The sequence below is a fragment of the Staurois parvus genome, unplaced genomic scaffold (assembly GCF_062004578.1).
Source record: "Staurois parvus isolate SC_StPar_1 unplaced genomic scaffold, SC_StPar_1.0 ptg000214l, whole genome shotgun sequence".
Lineage (NCBI taxonomy): Eukaryota > Metazoa > Chordata > Amphibia > Anura > Ranidae > Staurois > Staurois parvus.
Genome location: NW_028318010.1, coordinates 1,618,764 through 1,631,313, shown reverse-complemented (window position 1 = coordinate 1,631,313; position 12,550 = coordinate 1,618,764).

The following is a 12,550-nucleotide window of genomic DNA, read 5'->3' as shown; positions in this document are numbered from 1 at the left end:
GCTCTCAGAAGACCTACGATCAAGAATTGTTGACTTGCATGAAGCTGGAAAGGGTTACAAAAGTATCTCCAAAAGCCTTGATGTTCATGTGTCCATGGTATGACAGACTGTCTACAAATGGAGAAAGTTTAGCACTGTTGCTACTCTCCCTAGGCGTGGTCGTCCTGTAAAAATTACTGCAAGAGCACAGCGCAGAATGCTGCATGAGGTAAAGAAGAATCCCAGAGTGTCAGCTAAAGACCTACAGAAATCTCTGGCACATGCTAACATTTTTGTTGACACATCTACAATAAGGAAAACATTAAACAAGAATGGAGTACATGGGAGGACACCACAGAGGAAGCCATTGCTGTCCAAAAAGAATATTGCAGCACGATTGAAGTTTGCAAAAGAGCACCTGGATGTTCCACAGCACTACTGGCAAAATATACTGTGGACAGATGAAACCAAGATTGAGTTGTTTGGGAAGAACACACAACACTATGTGTGGAGAAAAAAAGGCACAGCACACCAACATCAAAACCTCATCCCCACTGTAAAACATGGCGGAGGGAGCATCATGGTTTGGGGGTGCTTTGCTGCCTCAGGGCCTGGACGGATTGTTGTCATTGATGGGAAAATGAATTCCAGAGTTTATCAAGACATTTTGCAGGAAAACGTACGACCATCTGTCCGCCAACTGAAGCTCCGCAGAGGATGGGTGATGCAACAGGACAATGACCCAAAGCATACAAGTAATTCAACAAAACAATGGCTGCAACAGCACAGAATACGCCTTCTGGAGTGGCCCAGTCAGAGTCCTGACCTCAACCCGATTGAAATGCTGTGGCATGATCTTAAGAGAGTGATTCACACCAGACATCCCAAGAATATTGCTACACTGAAACAGTTTTGTGAAGAGGAGTGGTCCAAAATTACTCCAGATCGTTGTGCAGGTCTGATCTGCAACTACAGGAAACGTTTGGTTGAGGTTATTGCTGCCAAAGGAGGGTCAACCAGTTATTAAGTCCAAAGGTTCACATACTTTTTCCTCCCTGCACTGTGAATGTTTACATGTTATGTGCAATTAAACCATGGCAACATCTAATGTTTGTGTAGTATTATGTTCAGCAGACTGTGTTCTTCTATTGTTGTGACTTAGATGACGTTCAGAGCACATTTTATGCCACGTAATCCCAAGGGGTTCACATGCTTTTTCTTGCAACTGTGTATATATATATATATATATATATATATATATATACTGTGTGTTGAAATGCGTTTTTACTAAATATATTAAAAATATTTTTCTAAATACATTTCAAATATACTGTGTCTTTAAAAATACAAATTTAAATTTTTGGAATGCATTTACAAATATATGTAAAAATATGTTAAAATGACTTTTTTATATGTTAAAAAAAATCTGAAGAATGTATTTAAAAAATATATATTTTAAAAAATATTTGTCATGTATTTTGTAATATATAAAAAACGCATTTCAACATGCAGTGTGTATATATATATATATATATATAAATATATATATTGAAATAGATTTTGAAATATATTGAATATGGCCAACATTGTAGTATTTCAAATATATGTCAATATATTTGGTAAGAATATTTTTTAAATATATTTAAAATATATTTTTCTTCCATATAGGGCCCTAGGCAACACAAAAATCGTCTGCCCCCATGGACACCGACCAACACCAACCCCCCACCCCCCACCACCTCCCGTGGAGAGAGCCTGACATTGACCAACAACACCCCTGCCCCCCACCTGGGAGAGCCTTCAACTACCCCCCCCCCAGAGATAGAGAGAAAGACACTCCTCTTCATCTCCGGACATCCCTGGGAATGAGAGTCAGGCTCTACATACACCATCAAGCAGCCCGCAGCCTCACTCGGATCCCACCTGGATCCCATGGAGCACGTATGACTTCTTTCATCCCTTCTTCTGGGGGGAGGTGCTTCCCCCCTGAAAAATGCCGCCCTAGGCAAGTGCCTTGTGGTAAATACTCCCCTGGATGTAGGATGCCATTTTGGTCTAGGCCAGAAACCAGGAAGCAACTAAAGAAATGTAAAAAAAAAAAAAAGTTTAAAATGAGTAAATATAATGTACCTTCCTATCTATTTACTAAAGCTAGGATTACAAATAGTTAATGCTGATTGAAAGAATTTAGTTCCTCTTTACGTTTTGCTGTAAGTATGTAATACTGTTCATCTTTAAGACATTAGCAGACATGACATCAGCTTTTTTGAAAAACACCCAAGATTTATACTGTATTTTACTCATATTTCTTTGACAGGGGCTCTGAGACTGCCAATTTAAGGATTTTTGAAATCTATACACTGATTTTATGGTCTAATGGTCTAAGCCTGTAACTAATGACCTTTTCTCTCCTGATTATTGTATGTCCTTTTTTTCTTCTACTAATACGCAGCATACAGCTACAAAGTGAAAAGTGGCATAACAACATAGAAACGATTATCTAAGGTGACTCTGGTAATATTAAATACTAAACAATAATGTATTTGTTTTATGTAGATATAGAGCATAATGATTATATTTTAAAGAGGTGTATACACATTTGTTTCTGGCCTACCCCCACCACTTATAATGATTACAGCATCTATAATGGGGGATAAGAGCTCTCATTTCACTACTCCCGCAATCAATAACATGCTCAGCATCACCCTCTAGAGATCTTCCATCTTTATCCTGGATGGTACATTCTGGCTCATTCAGCTTATTTAACCCTTGCACCATGGGAAATGCCACAGACCTTGCAGAATGCAGAGTCAGGGTTTTGTGGAAGCTTTTATTACTAAACTAAAGCATTACTGGGCTATGCTCAGGGAACTGAGAAAAAAAAATCATGGTGTTGCTTAGCAGCAAATCAAACGTTATCTGTCGTCTTCTAACTGGCTCTTAATTTTCTTCTAATTATTTATTTATTTGTATTAATTATTGTAATATAAGGCTTGCCATACATTATACAATTTAGATTTACCAAAAACCATATAATAGGAGGTAAAAACTAACAACACTTTCAATTTTATCCAATTAGGCAGACCCTTGCACTATATAGTTGAAGGTAAATCTAAAGGAAATTGGGCAGAAATTGGACAGAAAATTGTATAGTGTATGACCAGCCTAATGCTGTGATAAACCTGTAGTCCTCTGACATACATCTGTGTTTCCACTATCAGCGGATGATTGTTGACAAGTGAGGAGTGTACACAATCAAGGGATAGAACAGGCCATGTGATCTATCATCCACCGCTACTTAGAGTGATCCATCAGCAACAGCCATTTATGGTTTTATGTAATAGGATGAGTAGAATACAGAGTACACTAAGCAACAGCAAGCAATTAGCAATCATGTTCCATTATACCAAATGATGAAAAATAAAAGCTTATTGGTTGCTATGGGTTACTGAACGATAGTATTGATGTTTTAAGTATTGCAGTATGCATTATGTATGGCTTTAACAAGTTGGCTGAGCTACATGCTACAAAAAGCCTCAATGATATTTAATGGCCAGTTTTATAATTGTTTAGGGCAACTCCTAGGCTGATGTGGGAGCTAGGTCTACGTTGTCTTGAGAAAACAGTTATGACCATCTGGTTTTTTAGATTTGGATAGAGCAGCCTTTTTCAACCTGTTTTTCCCTAGAGCAGGCTTCCTCGACCCTTTCACCCTAGAGCAGGCTTCCTCGACCCCTTCACCCTAGAGCAGGCTTCCTCGACCCCTTCACCCTAGAGCAGGCTTCCTCCACCCCTTCACCCTAGAGCAGGCTTCCTCGACCTTTTTACCCTTGCAAAACCCTTGAAATAATCTTCAGGTCTCAGGAAACCCTACTTAACCGCCTCCTGCCCGCCATATAAGGAAATGACGGACGCAAGGCGGTTCTCTCGTTCTGGGAGGACGTCATATGATGTCCTCCCACTCTAACTGCACATACACGCCCCGGGGGCCCGTGGCGATCGCAGGGACACAGCCCATCACCGATCAGAGGAAAGAGCTGATGTGTCATGTGATCAGCTGTGTCCAGTCACAGCTGATCGCTTGTAAACATGGAAATGCTGGTTATCGGCATTCCTCTCCTCACGCTGCCAGTGCGTGAGGAGAGGTGAGCCGTAATCGGCATTCCTCAGAGGGTACATGTACACTGATGATCAGGGCATTGATGATCAGTGTAGCCCCATCAGTGCCACCTGTCAGTGCCCATCAATGCAACCTGTCAGTGCCACCTTTCAGTGCCCATCAGTGCCACATCAATGCCACATATCAGTGCCCATCTGAGCTGCTTTCAGTGCCGCCTATCACTGCCAGTCAGTGCCGCCTATCAGTGCCCATCAGTGCAGCCTATCAGTGCCCATCAGTGCTGCCTAACAGTTCCAGTCAGTGCCGCTTATCAGTGCCAGTCAGTGCCGCCTATCAGTGCCATATATGAGTGCTGCCTGTCAATGCCCATCAGTGCCACCTACCAGTACCTCCTCATCAGTGCCGCATATCAGTGCCCATCAGTGCAGTCTATCAGTGCCCAACACTGCAGCCTCATTAGCGCACTTCAGTGAAGGAGAAAAATTACCTATTTACAAGATTTTATAATAGAAACTAAGAAAAAACTTTTTTTTTTCAAAATTTTCAGTAATTTTTTGTTTAGCAAAAAAAAAAAAAAAAAAACAGTGGTGATTAAATACCACCAAAAGAAAGCTCTATCTGTCTCAAAAAGTGATAAAAATTTCATATGAGTATAGTGTTGTATGACCGCGCAATTGTCATTTAAAATGCGAGAGCGCTGAAAGCTGAAAATTGGCCTGGGCAGGAAGGGGGATGAAAGTGCCCGGTAGGCAAGTGGTTAAACCAGTTTATTGGAGATCAATGGGAAAAATGCACCTTACCTTGGTGGCCAGTAGGAGAAATGCCCTTACAGTGATTGTCAGTAGGAGGAATGCCCTTACAGTAGTGGTCAAAATGCCTCGTTTACAGCCAAAGAGATGATTGGCGGCTGGCTCTGCCAAGTGGCATTGGCTCTGGAACTATGCAAGTACTATCGAATGGAAAGTCAATCAGCCACAGTTCAAGCATACCCTAGAAACCTGTAGAACAGTCAGTGGTGACTTAAAGTCACCACTCTCTGTTCAGAGCGGCTGTGAGAAATCAGCGTTCATGTGCACGCTGAGTTCTCACACTAGAGCCGGCGGGGGACTGATGCAGCATCAGTCCAATGCTGCATCCACCCAGGTAAGTATAACAAAATCCCTAATTCTCTTTTAATGGAACAAGCTGAGGTTAGAACCTGATAGGTTTCTATGCAGAAGTGAACCTGATTTTGCATTCTCCAGCTTAAGGCTCCATTCACATTTATGCGACTTGTCATGCGCCCTTGGGGTCCAAAGTCGCACGACAAGTCGCCCCCCATGTTTCCCAATGGGTACTATTCATATCTGTGTGACTAGTTCCTGCACTACTTTGGACCAACTTTCATGCAACTTGAGAGCCATAGACGTCTATGCAAACCCTCCAGAGTTGCATGAAAGTCACACCTGAATGTTGTACATTCGACTTTTGTGCATCTTTGTACAGCAGACGCAATTATCCCTGGTCAAAGCCAAAGTCGCACCAAAGTCACACTCATCCAAAGTCGTGGTCGTGCCAAAGTTGCATTAAAGTCGCAATGAAAATCACATGATTTTGAAGTTGCACAAGTGTGAAAGGAGCCTTAGTAGATAAACCCTTTTGTCACTGGAAATCAAAGTGAGGGTAAATCTTAGATTGTAAGCTCCAGGGAACAGGGCGGTCCTAACCCTCTTGTATTGAACTGTATTGTTGATGTATTGTCTCCCGTTATATTGTAAAGTGCTGAGCAAACTGTTGGCGCTATATAAATCCTGTTTTATAATAATAATAATAATAATAATAAATCCAGAATTTTGAGTTGCCACCAGAACAGGAACAGAGGGAAAATATTCCAGTGAGGATACTTGTCCCTGTGAGAATTTTCCTTACATTGAAAAGATATATCCCATTGAAACTATGGGACAGGAAGTGAAGGGAAATTCCCCTAATAGGACACAGATGGAAAAAAACTGAGAACAGTTTTAACTGTTGTTCACAATATCCAGTATGATAAAATGCCTTTAGATATACTTTATTGGTTGTTCAGTGTTTGACAAAAAGGTTCAGCCTCTGAGAGTCAGTGCAATAGTTTACTTTCCCTTTTTAAATATAAACAAGTACGTATCACATTGAGAATGCTGACTAGTGAGGAATATTAGAATGTGCCTATTCTGAAATGCCATGTACGCTGCCAAGACTTAGTGCATTCTCATTTGGCCAAAGAAAGGATTTGGAAAAAGTGATAAATGCTTGATTACCTTTTCTCCACACAAAAGGGAATAATCAAATGATGACAGCACATTTTAAAACATGCTGGAAAATCTCTGTGTGAAACATGATCATTTCCTTGAATGAAAGTGTTGTCTCCTGTCGAAAATGGCCTTAGTATGTGTATGTATGAATATGAGTTAGGGACCTAAGATTGTAAGCTCCTTGATGGCAAGGTCTGATGTCAATATACAATATATATGTAAAGCGCTGCGTAAATTGACAGCGCTATATACGTAACTGAAATAAATAAATAAGTGCCTATTTCAGCATAGTTTAACAGTTGTACTTGCAAGCAATATTTGAATTGCCATACCATTTGTATATACCATGTCATGTACAGAGCCGTAGGTCTGTAGCAGCCTGCATCTGGGGCTGATCATCCGCAGGTAATTGCTGCATGAGCAATTACATGTGAATGTCCGCAAGTAGCTGCGGATCCTGTCTGACTTGCATTTTTTCCAATGGGGCTTCTTGCAGGAAACTCCATTGAGTCTCCTGTGGGTAATCACAAATGCCCCTTTCATAAGTGTGAATGGGGCCATAGACTGACTATTTACATGGCGACAGTCAAGCCACTCTTTAATAATTTTGTAGCAGTTGCGAATCATGCTTGACTTTGTTTGACCTGTGTAAGAAAGATCTACAACCAAGCTTTCATAACTGTCTTTGTTCTCCTTAGTTCCACTTTGTGTTTAACAGAGGGCACATAACTAAATAAACATTGCATCACAGTTAAACATGATGGTATGTCCAATCTATCATAGGTTCAAGGGCATGTTGTCAGACTGGTATGTGAACCATTACATTTCCAAGCATTGTCTAACAAGCTTTTTTTTATTTAGAAACAGATCCTCCATCCTTGAAACCTGATCTGGCAAGCAGGTATATCTGATAGAGATTACCCCATGTTAACAACTGTTAACTATATACTGATAATTATCAGAATTTGTTTGCTCGGAATGTCACAATCATTGGATGCAAAGGTCATGTGGGTTTTTTTTCTAATGAAGATTTTGTACTGCCAATGGAATTCCTTTTAGAAAACTTAAAGTGAAATCAGAGTTTGAATTTTAAAAAAATGTGAGCAAGCAGGCTATTTATTGTAAAAGAAACATGCAATAAACTGTATTTACATACTTGCTTGAAGTCTTCTTTAACCCTTCTGCTGTGTCTGATCATCTGCAGGTAATCACTGCATGAGCAATTACATGCGAACATCCGCAAATAGCTGCGGGCACTGTCAGGCTTGCATTTCTTTCAGTGGTGCTTCCCACCTGCAGCTAATCGAGGGGAACTTCATTGAGTAACTTCATTGAGTAATCTCAAACTGTCCCCTTTTAAATTTGTGAATGGGGCTGTAGACTGACTATTTATATGGTGACAGACATGGCAGGGGGATTTACACACACAGCTGCAGGGCTTTTACTTCCGGTATGTATGAAATGGCAAAGGGTGCTGGGGTGTGATGGAGGGTCCAATGATGCTGACCGCTGGTGGATCTATTGTTGCTGGGGGGATCCCTTGTTGAGGGAGGTGTCCATTGTTGCTGGATGATCTTATATTGCTGGGGAGGTCTACTATTGAGGAAGAGTGGGGGGGGGGGGGGTTGGGGACTTTTTGACCATTAAAGAGAACCTATCACCAAAAATCATCACACAGGGGACTTTTTTGTCCCCTATGTGATGGAAAAAAGTTAAGTAAAAATGTTTAAATTGTAAAAAAATTAAAGTTTCACTCAAGCATTTATAATCACCCCAACAAAAAAAAATTGAGCGCCCACACACACACACATGAATGTAAGTGCATGCATCAGGGGCACCTGCACACGAAAACATAGATTGCGCTACACGTTACATATCTCCACACATGCCAGTGAGAGCAATAATTATTTGTCATTTATTTATGGTTAACTCTAAACTGCTGACCTGTAGGGACTTTTAAAGCATTGCCTATGGAAAATATAGGGTACCAAAGTTTGTCGCCATTTCAGAGGCGCACGCAGTTTTAAGGTTTGACATGTTGGGTATCTATTTACTCTGTGCAACCTTATATTATAACAAAAACATTGGTAATTTATTGTTTGTTTAGTGTATTTTTTACTGAAATTTTTCATCTCCTAAACACGCTAATTATTATTATTATTATTATTATTATACAATATTTATAAAGCGCCAATAGTTCGCTCAGTGCTGTACATTACAAAGGGGGACAGAACATGTGACAGAGCAATACCAATACAATGCAAAACATGAGGGGACTGAGGGCCCTGCTCTTTCGAGCTTACAATCTAAGAGATATTGTGTCACATAAAAATTTCAACTCCCACTCATATTCATAGTCATATTCATAGTTAGTCTGGCTTAAAAAAGACAAAAGTCCATCCAGTTCAACCATAAAAAATAAAATAAAAAAAAATAAAAATGTATAATCCTACACCCACAGAGGAAGGCGAAAAATACAGCAAAGCATGATCCAATTTGCTCCTAAAAGTGCTAATATTTTGTCACATAAAAATTGCAACTCCCACTCATATTCATAGTCATATTCATAGTTAGTCTGCCTGAAAAAAGACAAAAGTCCACAGTTGATCCAGAAGAAGGTGAAAAACCCAGTAAAGCATTATTCAATTTGCTCCTGCAGAGGAAAAAATTCCTTCCAGATCCCCCGAGAGGCAATCTGATATTCCTTGGACCAACTTTACCTATAAATGTTAGGCCTTTTTTAAAGCAATCCACTGAGCTGGCCAGAACCAACTCTTTTATTCTGCTTTCAAAAAATATATAGTGGTTTGGGGTTATGTAATGGTTTATGTAATCCTCAAGCCTAAAATGAATTTATTATTAGTAAAAAATTTTACTGAAAGTTTTCAAAACAGCCATAGCTGAAATTAAAGGTACCACAGCTCAAGAATTATACATTGGTGCAATACAGGCAAAGAAATATGAAACCTCACAGAATTGTACATTGCAGTGACAAAATCAGGATAAAATGATTTTTTTAAACATGTGTGCACAAAAAATGCAAAAACGACTCTATCAGCAAAAGGGTTAAAATGTACACTGAGCTGCATTTGGGCGCTCAGCCTGTGAAGGCAGCCCATATAAAGTGAATGGGTATGCAATTTGAAAAGTATGCAGGGATGATAGATTGACTTCTATCAAATGGACTAGTTGAGAGCATCTGTCAGAATACAAAGTCTCGGTGGTGGTGGTGGTGGGGATCTCATCATCCACCTCCTTCATATGGATGGAGGAGGAATCTGTTATTTATTTATTTTTGTTCACCCTGGTGGTTGAATGAAATAAAATGAACAATGCATGCCAGCTTTAGTCCTGATGGCCACTGTCACCAGAACAAGAGGTAAGGAGATACCGGTCAATAGGGACACCTGTTCCTGTGACAGCTGTGTAAGGCTGGCCAAACACTATACAATTTTCTGTTCAATTTCTGCCCAATTTCCTTTAGATTTACCTTCAACTATGTATTACAAGGTCCTGCCTAATTGGATACAATTGAAAGTGTTGTTTAGTTTTGTCCTCATATTATATGGTTTTTGGTAAATCTAAAGCAAACTTATGAAGAAAATTGTATGTATGGCCAGTCTTATGCCCCGTACACATGATAAGAAAATCATATGAAAAATGTTGTGGAACCACTGATCGAACGATTTTCACTTTGTTGATGAGCATGATTTTTTAACCTATAACGATATTGTGAACGAAAAAATCCGATTGAACAACAGTGAAAAATTTTGTTGTTTCGCATACGAACGACCGATTTTCTATGTGGTGGTATGACAGTTGTATGAAAAAAATCTATCAAGCGCTATCACGCATGAGAGGAAACAGAAGATGACCCGGATGTTTATATCCAAGAAATCTTCGTAAACACGAATGAAAAATCCAAAGAGATAATGAAACCAGAATTCTGTATATTATATTTTATGTATCACTATTTATGTATATAGATAATGTAATAAACTATATTATACTCATTGCTGTTAATTGTTGTGTATATCGCTGGTTCTGGCCGGAAGGGCGTGGCTACAAGGTCACACGCACACTGCATCACTTCCACTTGTATGGAAGACGTCAACACTACGTATTGCCCAACGAACGATTTTTTTAGATTGGTTAATGTGGGCCACAATTTTGACCAATGAACTAACGCCTCTCGGTCGTGTATTCCCACCTTTAGAGTGGAATTCCCCTCCCTGTGTAGAGATTTCCTTACTTCCCGTTGTGTCTCAGGGAAAGGGAACTTTCGCCAATGGGTCAGCAAAAAAATGAAAATGACAGTGTTATTAACCATTCTCTACTCTGTCCAAATACAGGTTTTAGGCCTTCCCTGGCTGCTACGTCTTGTGGTGTGGCCCTTGGAATGTCCTCGTCACAGGTGATCTTCTGTAAACCTTTGCTTATTTTTTTTTTTTTTTCCTCCCTCTTTTTTAAGGATCCAAAGTCATTCTCTCACCATTGCAAATAGACATGCACAGAATGTATGACAATAACCATAAAATATGCAAAATGGTTTAATTATAGAGCAGCGCTGGAGGGATGGTTCCATATGGCCTGGGGGAGATAATAGATGAATAGTCTATAATAATCCTGCTTTTTCATGTTTACAGAAACAGGCCACTGAAGGAAAGAGTGATTGTTTATATGGGATCGTGATGTCATGTCAATTACAACGACTTACTCTGAGTGACTGTGCACTCTTGTATGCCACGAAGGAATCTGTGTGTGCCAACTCTCGTCTGTAACGCAGCAGTGTGGCAGCTGCCCCCTGTGCGTCCCCCTCTTTAGGGAAACATTCAAATTCCCAGCTTTCTGAAAGTCACAAAAATCAGCTTAGCTTTGAGATCAAACATTACCGACTGCCTTTTGTTACATGGGCAAGCTTCTTATCAAAATACAGATAAAATAAATAAAATGCATTTTCAACCCTTACAGATCTATCTATACAAGACTGAAGAGGGCATATTAGACCTAATCTGAAGATTATCATCCTGTGTAGAAAGTCATCACTAATCATCATACAAAGACTTGGAAAGAAAATGCATGGAATGACAAGGCCTCCTACATACGCGTACCTGCATGACGTTAAATTCAGATATATTTCCCAGCCCGGGAGCTACAAGTACTGCGTACAGCTGAAATACATCCGCCTTTTTGTCTAGGGTATATTCAGTTGCAATTCTACCTAGTTTATCTTCTCCACTCGCTAAAGCCTCTTTTCTTCCATTAGTCGCAGGCCCTTCCAGATGAAAGAAAAATATGTTTGAAATATATTTTAAAAATATTCTTCCCAAAAATATTGACATATACTTGAAATGCTACAATTTTGGCCATATTCAATATATTTCAAAATATATTTCAATAAATATATACATATATATACAATATATATATATATATATATATATATATATATATATATATATATATACTGCATGTTGAAATGTGTTTTTATCACAATACATTACAAAAAGTGTTAATTGCTCCTTTTTGTGTCTAAGATACCATTAAAAAAGTTTTACTTGCCTTACCCCTCACTTCCCCGGAAGCTGATGCTCTCCTGTCCCATCTGACACTGGGGTTTGTTGGTGGACATTCAGTGTTCTCGATTACAATGCAGGACTGCTGAATTGTATATGATGTCAAAGCCCACATGGAAGAAAAATATATTTGAAATATATTTTAAAAATATTCATCCCAATTATATTGACATATGTTTGAAATGCTACAATTTTGGCCATATTCAATATTCAATATGTTTCAAAATGTATTTCAATATATATATATATATATATATATATATATATATATATATATATATATATATATACTACATGTTGAAATGTGTTTTTATTACAAAATATATGAAAAATATTTTTAAAAATATATTTCAATGATACTGTATGTCTTTAAAAATACAAATCTATATTTTTGGAATGCTTTTACAAATGTATGTAAAAATATATGTTAAATCGTCTTTTTTATATGTTAAAAAAAATCTGAAGAATATATTTAGAAAAATGTATTTTTAAAAATATATTTTTTTAAATATATTCTTCTGATTATTTTTATTATCAAAAAGTAATTTTAACTTTTTTTTTACATATATTTGTAAATGCATTCCAAAAAAGTAGATTTGTATTTT